We start from the raw sequence: 15,862 nt of genomic DNA on the forward strand, positions 1-15,862 counted from the left end.
CATGAATCATGTCACTGACCTTTCCCCACCCCAAACCTTCAAAGGCTTCCCAATCCACTTTGAATAGAATCTAATCTACTTCTGGGGGCCAACAAGGGATAAGCCAGCCTCTCTCTCTCTAACTCTTGCTCCTCTTTCCTCACTCACAATAGCCACACGCAACCTCAGGTTTTCTCCACATGCTATTCCTAAACATAACTCTTTGCAAACTTGACCCTCATCTTCCTGGTTTTTCCTTGCAAAGGTCTTCATTGACCACTCTATCTAAACCCTTCCCCATCTAGCCTATATTATCTTACTCGATAGCCTATTCCTTTCTTTTCAAGCCCTGGTCACAGTGTAATTATGCACTGTCAATTTCTGTACTTCCTTTTCATTCTTTCCCACAGGACTGTGTGTTCCATTAGGGAAGGGACCAACATGTCTCCAGCACCTAATGCAGCACCTGACATAAAATGGGGATCGACAATCTGGGGTCAGAAAAGACTGCATTAAAAACAAAACAAAATATTATGTAAGTTCAAGTTTGGAAATAATTGAGGGATTAAAATTCTGGCAGTTGGTGATAACATACCAGTTTAATATCACACTCAATGGTAAAAAACTGAAAGCTTTTCCTCTAAGATCAAGAACAAGACAAAGGTATCTATTCTCCACTTTTATTCAATGTTGTGCTGGAAGTCAAGCAATCAGAGAAGAAAAAGAAACAAAAGGAATCCAAATTGGAAAGGAAGAAGTAAAACTCTCCCTATTTGCAGATTTTATGATACTATATATAGAAAACTCTAAAGTCTCCACCAAAATACTATAAAAAATAATAAATGAATTCAGTAAAGTTGCAAAACACAAAATTAATATGCAGGAATCTATTGCATTTCTATACACCAATAACAAAGTAGATAAATTAAGAAAACAATCCCATTTGCAATTGCACCAAAAGAATAAAATACCCAGGAATGAATATAACTGAGGTGAAAGACCTATTCTCTGAAAACTATAAGACATTGATGAAAGAAATTGAAGACAACACAAACAAATAGAAAGATATACACCATGTTCATGAATTGGAAGAATTAATAATGTTAAAATGTCCACACTACTCAAGGCAGTTTACAGATTCAATCCAATCTCTATCAAAATACCAATAACATTTTCACAGAACTAGAAAAAAGAATTCCAAAATTTGTATAGACCCACAAAAGATCCCAAATAGTCAAAGGAATCTTGATATCGAAGAACAAAGCTGGAGGCATTACACTCCCAGATTTCAAGTTATACTACAAAGCTATCGTATTCAAAACAATATGGTTTTGGCACAAAAGTAGACACATGGATCAATGGAACAGAATAGAGAACACAGAAATAAACCCATGCTCATACGGTCAGTTAATCTGAGACAAAGGAGGCAAGAATATACAATAGGGGAAAGACAGTCTTTTCCACAAATAGTGTTAGGGAAATTGGACAGCTACATGCTCAAGAATGAAACCAAACCACTTTCTTTGCACCATACACAAAAATAAACTCAAAATGGATTACAGACCTAAATGTGAGAGCTGAAATCATAAAAATCTTAAAAGAAAACAGGTAGTAAGTTCTTGGAGATCAGCCTTAGATCAGAAATTCAATACTTCTGAATTTGTGTCCTCAGGCAAGGGAAATAATAGCAAAATAAAGTATTGGAACTACACCAAAATAAAAAGTTTTTGCACAGCAAAGGAAATCATCAACAAATAAAAGATCAAGATACTGAATTGGAGAATACATTTGCAAGTGATATATTTGATAGAGAAGGGGTTAATATCCAAAATATATTTTAAAAACTTACACACTCAATAGCAAAAATCTCCCAAATAATCTGATTTAAAAATGGGCAGAGGATCTGAAGAGACATTTTCCCAAGGAAGACATACAAATAGTCACCAGACTCATGAAAAGATACTCAACATCACTCATCATCAGGGATATGCAAATCTAAACCAAAAGGAGCTATCACCTCACACCAATCAGAGTGGCTGGGGCCAAAAAGACAAGAAATAACAAATGTCATCAAGGACAGGGAGAACAGGAACACTCAAGCACTGTTGGTGGGAATGCAAACTGGTGGAAGCCTCCGTAGAAAACAGTTTTCTTCAAAAACTTAAAAATAGAAATACCATATGAGCCAGCAATTCCACCACTGGGTACCCAAAGAAAATGAAAAAATTAATTTGAAAAGATATGCATCCCTATAATTGCAGCATTATTCACAATAGTCAAGATATAAGAGCAGCCCAAATGTTCATCAAGTGATGAATGGATAAAGATGCATATACCGCATATACCATTATGGTATATACATAATAAAATATTACTCAGCCACCAAAAAGAATGAAATCTTGCCATTTGTAATGACATAGATAGACCTCGAGGATATAGTAAGCAAAATAAGACAGGCAGAGAAAGACAAATGCCACATGATTTCACTTATATGTAGACTCTAAAAAAAAAACCCAAAACAACAGAAATAGACTCAAAAATACAGAGAACAAATTTGTGGTTGCCAGAGGGGAGGCAAGGGAGTGAAATAAGTGAAGGGGATTAAGAGGTGCAAACTTCCAGTTATAAAATAAAAAAGTCACTGCCATGAAAAGTGCAGTGTGGGGAATATTGTCAATAATACTGTAATAATGTTGCAACGTGACAGGTGGTGACTACACTTACCATGATGAGCGCTAATAGAACTAATATAACCTTATATGTCAACTGTACTTCAGTTTTCATATAATGAAAGAGAAAGAGGTGGACCAGAGCTTGCGTGGTTAGTTGCGTGGTAGCCATGGAATCGACCACAAGCTGGACACCCCCCCACCCCCACCCCCACCCCACACTGTTGGCAGCTCTGAAAAGCTCAGCCAGAGGCTGAGTGTGTGTATCCTGTGGGTGGGCCGCCTCCTTTCTGTGCCAAACTCACCCCTCCAGGGTGAGAAGGAAGAGTGGGACAGGATACCAGGAATGCTCGGGGAAGACCTCTCCTCACGGTACCTGAGGAGTGGGGAAGATGCACTCTCCTTTCCCCATACATAAGAAATAGTTGCCGGATAAAATACAGGAAGACTAAGGAGACTTGTCCAGTGGAAGTAAGACATTAGCAAACGGAGCAGTAGGTTGATTTAGGGAAGCTTGAGGGACGCCAGGGGGAGCCTCCCAGAGGAGGCACCATGTGTGTCTAGAGGGAAAGGAGCTGGCCAAAGTGATCTCGACACATAGAGACCCAGGATCTAGCCCTTAGGCTCTTCCTCAGGGCCAAGAGCAAGGCGCAATGTCCCCTGGTCCCAGTCTCAATCACCCCCCAAAAGTCTCCAGGTCACTGAGGGATTGCAGAAGGCAAAGGGCTAGCAGTGTTTGGGAATGAGTCCCCTCCCTGCCCCTAGCAACTGTGGGACCAGCCACATCCCCTCTACTTTCCAAGCAGATATTCCAGAGAGATCAGGCTGTGTTGGTAGGGGGCAGGCTGGAAGAGCTGAGGGTATACAGTAAGTACCTGAGGTGGGACAAGCGGACAGCACCAGGCCTGTGCACAGACACCGCAGGGGGAAGCGTGGCCTGGGGGGCTTCCAGGAGGTGACACCCTATCTCAAAGACAAAAATAAGCACATCAGTGTCCATATAGCACCACATATCCACGTCGTCGTATGCTCACGCTCATGCACAGTGTTTGTGTCTACAGGAATTTACAGTAGACATATTGCATGTTTATGAAGACACCCCCACACACATGCATAAGTACACACATACCTGGCACTCAAATGTGTATTTATAAGCAAATCTCACATAGTACATGTGAGCACATGGTACGTATGTGTTGGTGCATATGAAGTATGTTTGAGTACACGTATCCCAAAAATGATATATCTAGTTATAGACACAGCTTATAACTATTGCGAGTGTACATGTATAATCACACTCACCCCCAACATGAGTGTGCACATATGTGGCACTAATACGCAGACTTCGTAGTGAGGTGCACATATAACATGCACACCCAGGTAGTACGTCACTGTACGCGGTGTGTACGTGGTATACCTACATGTCAGGTGTGTATGTGAACCCACTCCAGCACATCAAATGTTTTTCCGTGTATTTGTGACCTAAAAATCAATCCAGAAGGGAAGATAAACCAGAATCTACCCTATTCCCTGAGAAGTATCGCAGGGGTGAAGTCTCCCCTTCCTTCGGCAGGGAGCACACATTATTTATGTGAACAATTATAAACAATGAATCTTCCCTCTTCAGCAGCTGCTGGTTTTAATACGCAGGTTCCCTTCTAGGAGCAGGTGATGGCGTCACAGCCAGAAGGAACAATGTGTCCCAAATGGGAGTGTGGACAAGACGGAAGCCCAAGTCTATAGTAGGAAGCAGCTCTTGGTCCAGAAAGGGACTTTCTGGGGCTGGTGACGGCACAGCCCCTGCTTGCTCTGGTGCTCTAGTATCACACCCAGCCGGGAAACAAGGTCACCAGGCCATAAGCCTTGGCTGCCAAGGTTGGGGGCTCCCTGCTCTTGTCTCCTTCTCCAGCGCCCCCAACCTGACCTCCGGGGCCCTTTCATTTAGTAGTAACTTGAGTTGTTCATGTGGAGCACAGCAGACAGAAGGAATGCAGGATAGCCGTGCCTATGTGGGAATGACCCTCAGCGGCAGCAGTGTCAGCTCTCTGGAGGCAGGTGGTCATCACACTCCTCATCTAGACCTCAGACCGGGATTGGAAAACTGACCACAGCTCCTTCATTCTTTCTAAGACGGTTCCTACAGCTGCATTGTTTGGGGAAAGACCCAAGGATAGGTCCCCGGGAGGGACTTAAGGATGGCAGTTTAGAGGGACAGACATGGCCAAGTGGGCTTTGGGCGCTGTCTGGCCTGGGTCCTGCCTCCTTTGCCACTTCTTAGCCTGTCGCTTTAACTCTTCTGGATCCTACTTCTCTAATGACACCTGTGTCAGAGGGTTGGTGGAGAAATTACCAGAATCATTATGTTGAAAGTGATTTCTTCCTAAACCATAAATCCCTCCATAGATGCTACATGATGGCAGAGACGAGCACAGCAGAACCACCTAATTTTCTAGACACTATTTTCTGCCTTCTAAAAATTTGATTCGGGGACATACAGGATAAGGTAGGTTATCATAAAAGCAGCCCCTGTCAATACCACTTGGTGCCCCTCACCCTGTGCCCCTCCCCCGACCTTGACTCTGGACTTGGCCATGGGACTTGTCTGGTAATGAGACATGAGAAAACCTGGGCTTTTAAGTTACCATGTGTGGGGCAGTTAGTTAGTTGCCTTTAGTAACTGATACCCAGGGCATTGGGCTCCTGTATTCTGCCCAGAGTCGCAGAGAAATTTAGTGGTAAGTCAAGTATAGGACTTGAGCACTCAGGATTCTTCCTGCCCTCGCAAGTCCCTGTGTCTGGCTGTTCTGTGCAACTTGGAATTTCAAGGGCCCAGGAGGAAAGCGTTGCTTTCCTGGTAGAGGGGTTCAGAAGAGCCCAAGGGAAATTCTCCCCCTCAACAAGGGAAAAAGCATGCAGGGGGCTCAAGTTGTGGGGTCAGAGGGAAGGGGTCAAAAAAGCCTAACTGCCCTTTCCTTAGTGTGCTCCTTTGGGCAAGTTGTTTGCTTAATCTAGTGAACCTCAGTTTCCACATCTGTAACAGGCATAGCTGTGCCCTGCTAGCAGAGATGCCCTGCCCCACTCCAAGCCTAGGGAGCATGCAGCAAATTCCCCTTCTCTTCTAGCACCTGAGCACCTCCCTTGTGGGGCTTTCAGAACAGGCTGTGGGGTAGTCAGTTCTCCTGGGGTCTTGCAAAGGTTTGAGGTGTTTGGACCAAGTTGGTTTCATGGGGGCACAGGGTCTCCTGAAGGTGAAACTGGGTGAGGGGGAGGGAGGTTGGAGGGGAAGGAGAGACACTGCCCTGGGGCCTGTCTTCCGTCTCTCCATCTGGAGTGCCTGGTTCAAAGGCAGCTACATTCCCTCGAAGGTGTCAGTGATCCTGGGACCCTGGACTCTGTCTGGGAAACCCTGCAGCCACATCCTCTTCGCCTTTGATGGCGGACCTGTGGCCAAGAGGTCAAACACATACATCAGAAAGTTGTGCTACTGGGTGACGGGCACTGAGGGGGGCACTTGATGGGATGAGCACTGGGTGTTATGCTATATGTTGCCAAATTGAACTCCAATTTTTTTTTTTTTTAAAAAAAAGAAAGTTGTGCTTCCCCCAGGTGAGCCCTCGCCCTCCCCCTCCCCCCGAGGTCCCCTGTCAGCCACAGCAGAGCCCACGGCCAGGCCTGGAGGAGGAGAGCAGATCCCTGGGCCCTCCTGAGACCTGGACCCTCCACATCCTGGAGTGGATCCGCCAGTCCTAAAGGAGCACCTCCGTCTGCTGGAGGCTTCCTTCCTAGTCTGTGGCCATTCATCTTGTTATTGGGTTGGCCTCTCAGGGCTGCTCTAACAAAGTACTCTCACAGTGCTGGAGGCTGGAAGTCCAGAATCAAGGCCTGGGCGGGTCCCGTTCCCTCCGGGACTCCGTGAGGACACTTCCTTGCTTCTTCTCAGCTTCTAGTGTGGCCGGTGATCCGTGGCCTTCCCTCCTCTGTCCTTACATGGCCTTCTCCCTGGGTGCCTGTCTCTTTGTCCCTTTTCATGCAACTATCTTTTTTTTTTCTTAAAGATTTATTTATATATTTGAAAGAGAGAGAGCTCAAAAGCACAGTGGGGAGGGGCAGAGGGCAGAGGGAGAGAGAGAAGCTCAAGCAGACTCCACGCCCAGTGCAGAGGCCTACATGGGGGTGGGGGGTCGATCACACCACTCTGAGATCACAACCTGAGCTGAAACCAAGAGTCCGATGCTTAACCTGCTGTGCCCACCAGGCATCCCCGCCCCCATACACCAATCTTACTGGCTTAGGGCCCACTGCACTCCAGCCATCTTACTTGACTACATCCCAAAGACCCTGTTTCCCAAAATAGGTCCCATTCACAGGTACCAGAGGTTAGTTAGATCTTCAGGACTCAACCCACAATAAATAATGTGCCGAGCGCTTCTCCATGACAAGCATAACAACAGCAATACCATCATCCTTATAAGGTATTTACTTGTGCCTGGGACCATTCTAAGAATTTTATAATTATTAATTAACTGAAACCTTCACAATAAGCCTATGAGTAAGTGTGACATCTCCTCTTTACAGGTGGGGAAACTGAGGCATTAGGGAATGATCAATGGCCCAAAGTCACAGAACCAAGCAGGGTAGTTGGATCACTGTCACTGCCACCCTCCTCTGTTCAATTCCCGGTCTGGCCACAGGTTTTGACCTTATGAATTACATAAGCTGGTCCTGTGGCTTTCCCACTGCTTTCTCTAGGGTTTTTTCTTCATGATCTTAATAACTATCAGAGTGATCGGTTTCCTCAAAACATGGTGTCGGGCGGACCTGAGCCCCTTTGGGGGAAAGTACCTGGTCAGAAGGGGTGCTGCCTCCCTGCTCCCTCCACCGAGGTTCTGACTTTTTATACAGTGGGTGTGGAGGGAGGGTGAGGCATAGACCCCACACCTGACCTCACAGTCTGTTTATGGTGAAGTCGGAGGGAAACTGAGGCAGAGGCTGGGATGTGTCCAGAGTCACAGAGTGCCTTGGTCCCAGGCCAGGGCTGGGTCCCAGACCTCACCCTCCAGGGCAGGTTGCTCCCGGTAACACTCTCCCCACCCCCAATGCTACTTGCTACCGGAGAGGACAGTCGCCAACCGCAGACATGAATCATTTTTGAGAAGTCTCTTGAACGGAGACAGGAAGAGGCAGTTTGGGGACGGCCCACTCCGGAGGTCAGGGCCCCATCCGGGGGTAGGATTGCCCAAGCTTTGCCCATCTCTCGCTGTGACCGCCCCCACTGCCATGCCAGATGTCTCCGGGAGACAGCCCTGCGGTCAGCGTCCAGGCCGGGGCAGGGCTGATCTGCAGCCCTCCCCTCCGACAGGGATTTCACACCCAGGAAAATAATTTCCTGGTAAGGAGATTAGAAGGCATCGCCCGCTTTCGGGAACAGGATGGGGCCTGAGTGAGGCAGGAGAGGAACAGCGGGAGAGGCCGGGGGGCAGGCGGGGGCGCGGGAGGAAGTGTCACTGTCAATCAGGGCGCTGACCCATCTAATCCAGCCTCCCGGCTCTCCTGATCCCAGGGACAGATGCCGCGTAAAAAGGTGCAAACTCGGCGGGCCGGGCCCTCCCTGCAGGCCTGCAATACGGGCCCCTCTGTGGAGAGCCGCCTTAATCTTGCCAAGAGCTAAGCTTCCACCGCGCCTCCTCGCGTGCGGGCTGCGGTCCTCGATGCCAGGTGCAGCCGGTTCCCTTCAGTCGGTGACTCCCGCGCTTGGTGGGGCTGCGATGGGGGTCGGGGCAAGACCCCGAGGGCCTCTGGGCACTCCGTGATGTCACCCAGACCTGGTGCCGTTGTTGACCTCCTGCATTCATTCATTCATCCAACAAGCTTTTACTGATCTGACAGGGTCAGATGGGGCTCCTGGTCCTGAAAAGACTTGGTATGTAACTGCTTAGGGGTTCCACCTCTGCCACCCATCCATCTGTCCATCATCGGTCTGTCTGTCCATTTCACACTGGGCTCCCAGGTTGGCCAGGCGCCGATATAAAGAGAGGGGGCAGCAAGGCCCACCCACGTCCTGCAAAGACTCTGTGGAGCACTAATCCGGGATGAAAGGGAGTGTAGACCGGGAGCTCTTCCCCGTTCAGTACTCTTCACACACATGCCATGCAAGGTTTTAATTAAATTCACTATACCAGGAAACTGCCTCGGCCCCTGGAGATGCCAGAAGGAAGTGCCACGTTGGCCTTGCCCACTAGGTACCTGTCCAGAAGAAGAAGCCATCAAGAAGCCCAGCGGAACACGGAGGGCAGTAGCGATAAGCCACAAGGGGCAGGTAGAGGAGGGAAAGATGCCCTGGCCCCAGGGCCCAGCCCTTCAACGTATGTATTTGGATGTGCCAGGAGGTTTGTTCATGGCACGGATGGGGAAAAGCCGTGGTAAGGCATCTCGAGGACCACAGAGGTTAGTCATGGAGTGTTCTGTGTCAGGGAGTGAGACGCAGGCTCTGAGGCCTGTGGGGTACTGGTAGGAACAGAGGGGGTTGCATTTGAATTTGAGACCATCTGAGAAAAGTCCAGATGTGTAAGTGCTGTATGTATCAGTGACTGCCAGTGTATATATATCAGTGTATAAACTATGAAGCCTTGTCTTTAATCTAGTTCAATCCAATCCAACAAATGACACGCTTTCTGTGTTGCTCTGGGCAAGAGACTGAGGGAGGTAAGTGGTGTCTTAGTGCCATTCTCCTGTGCTCATGTAGGACAGCCATAGACCATGTTGGAGGACTGCCCTGCCAGTATCACTATGGAGTAGCATACTCCATGTTGGGGTCACTACCTCTGCCACTGGGCTTCCTGGGTACAAATCCTAGCTCTCTGCCACTTACTAGCTGAGTGACCTTGGGCAAATTTTCTTATCTTCTCTTTGCCTCAGTCTGTCTATCTATAAAATGGGAAGAAGATGATTTGGGTCGTTTGGGCTGTCCACAAATAGTTGAGTTCTTCCGGGACACGTGGTAGGATCATACTTTATCTACTTTTTTTTTTTTTTTAGACAATATATTATTTTAAACATAATTGGAATAATCACAAAAGTGATTTTGTTTCCCTATTTTGGTTTTTTTTTTCCTACCTACTTTGAATTTAGGTGTAGCTTTGTGACTTTTTTTTTTTTTTTTAAGATTTTATTTATCTGAGAGAAAGAGAGAGAGCACCAGCAAGGAGGGGCAGAGGGAGAAGCAGACTCCCCACTGAGCAGGGAGCTGGAGCCCAATGTGAGCCTCAATTCCAGGACTCCGGGATCGTGGCTTAAGCTGAAGGCAGATGCTTAACTGACTGAGCCACCCAGCCGCCCTGCTTTGTGACTTTCTTCAGCCAATAAAAATGTAAGTGATTTTCCACATTCTCTGAACCAGCACCACTCCCATGGTGACCATGAATGGCAGAGGCCCCTGCCAACCTGAGTTGGACATGTAGCATATGCAACAAATAAACCTTTATTGTTCTAAGCTATTGAAATATTGGGATTGTTTGTTGCCAGCCTAAACTGACAGATACAGATTCATTTGCACAGCTGTAGACTGAATTATGTCCCCTCAAAATTCATATATTGAAGCCTTAATGCCCTGTGTGATTGTATTTGGAGGTGAGGCATTTGAGGAGGTAATTAGGTTCAGATGAGGTCATGAGAGTGGGGCATCATGATGGGATTAGTGCCCTTCTAAGAAGAGACACCAGAAGGCTTGCTCTCCTTCTTCTGTGTGCAAACAAAGAAGAGGTCAGGTGGCATCCAGCAGGATGGCGGCAGTCAACAAGCCAGGAGGAGAGCTCTCATTGGAACTTGACCATGCTGGGCACTGTGATCATGGGGAAAACAGATCGGTGTTGTTTGAGCTACCCAGTCTATGGTTTATTACACCAGCCCACGCAGACTAAGACAAGTACCTTTCTCAGTGGTGTGGTGAGGATTAAATGGGTTACACACAAAGTGCTTACAGAGGTGCTGGTGCATAGCAGTATACAAGCATCAGTTGTAATTATGATTTGCTATAGGCCATGGAATGGTCCTAGGTAACCAGAACGAAGGTGAGGTTTGTGTCTTTATCTCTTCCACATGTTTCCCACTCCCATTTCCTGGAAACTTTATTCATTCATACAATCAATCATTCACCCTTCCAGCCAATATTTGCTATTCCATTTCAGGCCTCAGAGCTCCATTGACTCATTTGGCAGACATTTCCAGAGGCCCCAGGGGTTAACCAGCCTGATCTCTGCTCCCAAGGTGCTCAAAGTGGAGGCAGAGACCCACGCAATGACAGCTCAGATGAGCATTCCCCTGATGGGGCTAGGAGAGCCCCATGAGGCTGCCCAATCCTACAGTGACTGAGGGATTCCCTGAAGGAAGAGGCACTTGTTCTAAGCCATGGGAATAAGTGGACTTATCTGGACAGAAGCAGTCACGAGGAGCCCTCCAGATAAAGGGAAAGGATGGGCAAAGTCAAAAGAGGAGAGGAGGACATATGTGACCTGCCCAGGCCTGCATACCTCATTGTTCCAGGAAGAGTCCCTGAGCCCACATGAGAATCTCTAGCAGGCCCTCTTCTGACATACCCCACCCCTACAGCCTGGGGCAGTGGCCATGACCACTTCTGTTCCAGCCCACTCAGGTAACAGTCATATGATATCCGGGCTTTAAGGCTGTCATCACATGGCACATGGTTACCAGGTTCCCCATGCAGCCATGGAGAACTATGTGGATTCAGGCCCTTGAGGGGTGTCACTGGCCATCAGTCGACCCTTCAGGACAACCCACACCTCCAAGCAACCTCTGCCAGCCTGAGAGCTTCTCAAGGCTTCCCAGAATAGATTCCCTCTAGAATGGCCAGGGTCCGGTGCTGGAGATTCAGGGAGGAAACCAGGGGGGAAGGCAGGTTTTTGAGGACATTCCCAGGTACAGCAGACCCCTCTGCACCAGAGACAGGGGAGGGCCACAAGCCCCCAAAGGCCAGCAGCACAGATGAGCCTGGGCAGATGCAGGAGGAGAGGGTGCAACATTTCTGGGGGAGAGCTCCACTTAACCTGACTCCTGAGCCAGGACAGGAGTCAGCATTGCTACTGAAGGGTGTAGTGTGGGGCAGGAGGGACTTAGGGGGAAGCCCTGGGCCCAAAAGGTAGACACCTCTACTCCTTCCTGCATGCAGGCAAGAGGCAGCTTGGGGGCCCTGGGACTTAGGAACCAAGATGGCTTGGGGGAGACACAGTGACCTGCAGGTGTAGCAGAATGATGAAACAGGCCTAAGTGTACCCTTCACCCACTTCTGCTACTTAACTACTTTAAGCTTGGGCAAAAGCCGTGCCCTCTCCAAGACTCAGTTTTCCCATTTGTAAATCAGTAGTGTTTATCTCTTTATGGGGATGTAGGGATGTAGGAGTTTTAACTTATCTTTTTAAAGCAAGTTCCATGTCCAGCGTGGAACTCAATGTGGGGCTTGAACTTCAGATCCTGAGATCAAGACCTGAGCTGAGATCAAGAGTCCGACACTTAACTGACTAAGCCACCCAGGCGCCCTGGGGGATGCTGGAGTTTTAAAATAAGACAATGGCTGTCAAATGTCCAGCCTGGTGTCTGGCTCTGGCAGGTTCTCAGGGATTTCGTCTTCCCTCCCTCACCACCACCTTACCTTCTTCTGCTGACCCTCCTTCTCTGTCACAAACAGGCTGCTGCCGGGGGCCAGGACACAACAGCCCCTGAGAGCATTAAGTGGGGCTGGAGCTGAGAGCTGTGTGGATCGATGGGCTGCTCAGTGTTCTCATCCCCGGCGACCTGTGAGGCTCATTTCCCCTTTGTCGGCCTCATTTCAACTCCTGAGAAACAGAAGGAAGAGGGTTGAGCTGGCCTGTTCCTGATGTTTCTTCTGGCTGTAAGAGAAATAAATATTGGTTGTGGGTTCTGGGGCATGCAGCCTTCCACCAAGCCATCAAAGAGACCTATTCCACAAGACGAGGCCCATATTTGTTCAAACATACCCATTCCCCTTCCTCCCATTGCATTGGGTCACCTGGATTAAAGACTTGGTGTCCCAGCTTCCCTCACAGCAAACTGTGACACCTAATTAACTTCTGGCTCACAGAAGTGCCATGTGGCAGCTTCTAGGAATTTATCTTAAGCGACAGCTGTGTACCTTTACCCCCTTCTTCATCCCTTCCTTCTTCCAGAAGGCTAGAATGTGGGGATGACTGGAACAGCAATTTGGGCAAGAGGTCCTTAACAGTGGAGGCCACACAGGGCAAAGAAGCAAGCTAGAAGAAGCCTGGGTCCCTCAGGACTTCATGGAGACAGTCATCAAGGCAGCCCAGACAGCCTCCCTCTGGACTGTTTCATGGCAAGGGAATCAGATTTTATTTCCCTTAAGCACTGTTATTTTGGTCTCTGTTACTTGCAACCAGAACTAAAAAAATTACCGGGGCCAAGAAAAGTCTGCATAATCGGTACATAAAGCACATGATGTGTGAAAACGGAGGGCACCGAGAGAGCCTTGCTCATACACAAGGGGCTTGCAGCCCTCTTGTTGCTTCCCACAACTGGACGGAGTCCCTTGAAAAAATCCAAATGGGCCTCACACAGGTGAGCGTGGGTGTGTATTTGTGTTGGTCTCCTGAGGACCCAAATATTCTGACCTACAGGAGAAAGTGCTCTCCCAGGGCGTGAGTACAATCCAGATTTCCTAACTGCAGCTTTCCTGAGCTACCCAAGAAGTTACTCAGCTACCCTGTAGTGCAGAGGCGGGGGTGGGGGTGGCTGAGAGAATGGAGGCCCCCTCCTTTGATTTGCATTGTAGTTGACCCAGAGCACCAGCGGGCCCCTCCAGGCTAATGCTGCTCATTGTCCTCTTGTGAGCATTAGTCTTGAACCACATGTGTGCACAGCAAAGACGGAGTGTCTATTAACAGGCACGATGATTAGCGATTCATGTATTAAGGTCATGTTTATACTTCCATTGTCAACGGTGGTCATTATTTATTTGAAAGGAGGCCTTTCTCATTTACTGGGCATCACAGCTCTGAGTAAGAGCATGTGGAAGGCTTAATAATTTTCATATGGTGGGGACCAGAGCAGAGAGCGCCGAGGCTCCCTGTGGCAGCCAGGAAAGGGCCATCCCACAGGGGGCTGGCCCACATCACTGACAGGGAAGCACATCCAGGAGACAGGAGAGGGGATGGTCAGAGAGCATCTGGGGGCCTCAGATGGAGCTCCAGCTTCTTGGCCCAGACAAACGACCTCCCAGAATACCAGGGGAATTTGCAGATGTTAACTCAGATCCTCCTTCAGGAATTTTGGAGAAATCATGGAGAGCTGGAGGCGGGATACCTGACCAAATGTGTCATCCCCCAAATGGGAGGCAAGTGCATTTTTAGCAATTACAGCTGGCAGCAGGCAACGTGGTGTTGGGGAAAGAGAACAGGGTTTGGGACTAGAAAGAGGTGGGATAGAATTTCTGGATTTGTATGACTTGGAAGAAGTCCTGAGGCCTCACCTTTCCTTATCTGTGAAATGGGAATAATAACACATACCCTATGGGCTGATGCCGAGAGTTGCATAAGATAATGCATGAGATTTTCCAAGAGGACCAGATACAATAGAGCTGACCCGTGAACAACATGGGGGTTCAGGGTGCCAACCACCAGCACAGTTGAAAATCTGCCTATAACCCTTGATTGCCCCCAAAACTTAACTACTGATAGCCTTCTGTTGAACGGAAGTCTTATCAGCAACATAAACAGTCTATTAACACTTATTGTGTAAGTTCTGCATGTCACATACTCTCTTCCTACAATAAAGTAAGCTAGACAAAAGAAAATGTTATTAAGAAAATCATAAGGCGGGGGGTGCCCATGTGGTTTGGTCAGTAGAGCGCCCGACTCTTGGTTTTGGCTCAGGTCATGATCTCAGGGTCGTGAGATTGAGCCCCGTGTCAGGCTCTGCACTCAGCAAGGTGTCCACTTGTCTCTCTCCCTCTGCTCTTCCCCCTGCGTGTTCTCTCTCTCCTTCTCTCTCAAATAATAAATAAATAAAATCTTTTTTTTTTTAAAAAAAAAGAAAATCATAAGGAAGGAAAAATACATTCACAGTTCTGTGCTGCATTTATAAAAAAGAAATCTGCATGTAAGTGGACCTGGGCAGTTCAAGCATGCGCTGGTCAAGGGTCAGCTGCATTACTTTCCGTCTCCTTCCTCTATAAACCAGCCGCATTCTCTTCTGAAACATGGAGAAGGGTTTGGAAAGAATCTGGAAGGAATGTGCTTCTCCTGAGAGAAGTTCATGTCAAATTTATCTCTTTCTCTCTCACGGAGGTAAGAGCATCAGAGGTCAGAGGAAGTGGCCAGCAGAAAGGAGATTTATTTTAAATAAGTATTTGCAAGAGTCTCTTATGTCAGAGGTGCTGGAAACAGTGACAGGTACCCACCTGGATTGTTCGTGGGCTCTGCTGGGCTGGGCTCCGTGGAGGGAGTCGGGAAGTGCCAGGGGATGTTGGAACAGGTCATTGGACTTTCAACTGGTTAAATAGTTGTATTCAAAGGGTAATGACCGCTGGCCTGGGATCAGCCCTGTGGAGGTCTCCAGCAGAGCGACACAGAGCTCTGTTAGTGTGATCTGCTCTTGTCTTGGAACCGTATTACCAATGCATTCAATAAAGAACGGGAAAATCTGCTTATCAAATTCAGGTGACAGAGAAAGCTACTCAGGAGGAGACAAAAATTATTAGGACTTTTACAAGCATACTTTAGCCTAATCCTCACAACCGCTGCCTGAGGCTGGGACTGTTTTATTATTCTCATTTTACGCTTGAGGGAGCTGGGGCTTAGATGGGGTGACTCACCCGAGGCCACACTGGCTAGAAAATAGTGAAGACCAAACTTGAATGAAGGTCCAACAGAGCTTGTCCTGGAGTGTGATGTAAAACATCAGCTCCATTGGGTGCACTTGCAACTCCCAGGGACCTTGAGAAGAAGGCAAGAAAGGCGTCCTTCCAGACTTCGTTCATTCTTTCGTCCAGCCAATACTCAGAAAACACCTGGTACCGCTTGGGCACATTCGAGGTCCTGCTGATATAGGGGGAAACAAGAGTGTCCAGAGGAGTCCTTCCCTGACAGTCCAGGGAGAGGAGGGTGCTGGGGGAGGCAAACAATTAAAAAAGAAAAAAAAAATATATATATATACACACACAGGAAGGT

General features: G+C 48.0%; 2 long non-coding RNA genes across 2 annotated transcripts in view; one reads left to right on the plus strand and one right to left on the minus strand.

The window, feature by feature from the left end:
• Window positions 1–645: 645 nt before the first annotated feature.
• LOC112934351 (uncharacterized) overlaps window positions 646–15,862 on the minus strand; it is an 82,362-nt gene continuing 67,145 nt past the window's right edge. Inside the window, exons 5-7 of the long non-coding RNA XR_012001491.1 lie at window positions 15,508–15,733; window positions 12,310–12,547; window positions 646–6,089 (exon numbers count right to left, since the gene is read on the minus strand). This is a non-coding gene — a long non-coding RNA (uncharacterized lncRNA). The remainder of the gene's footprint in view (window positions 6,090–12,309; window positions 12,548–15,507; window positions 15,734–15,862) is intronic.
• On the plus strand, window positions 7,914–12,481 carry LOC140598970 (uncharacterized). The gene is made up of 3 exons (XR_012001492.1): window positions 7,914–8,037; window positions 8,209–10,014; window positions 12,346–12,481. It is a non-coding gene; the product is annotated as an uncharacterized lncRNA (long non-coding RNA).

Source organism: Vulpes vulpes, chromosome 5 (genome assembly GCF_048418805.1).
Source record: "Vulpes vulpes isolate BD-2025 chromosome 5, VulVul3, whole genome shotgun sequence".
NCBI classification, from domain to species: domain Eukaryota; kingdom Metazoa; phylum Chordata; class Mammalia; order Carnivora; family Canidae; genus Vulpes; species Vulpes vulpes.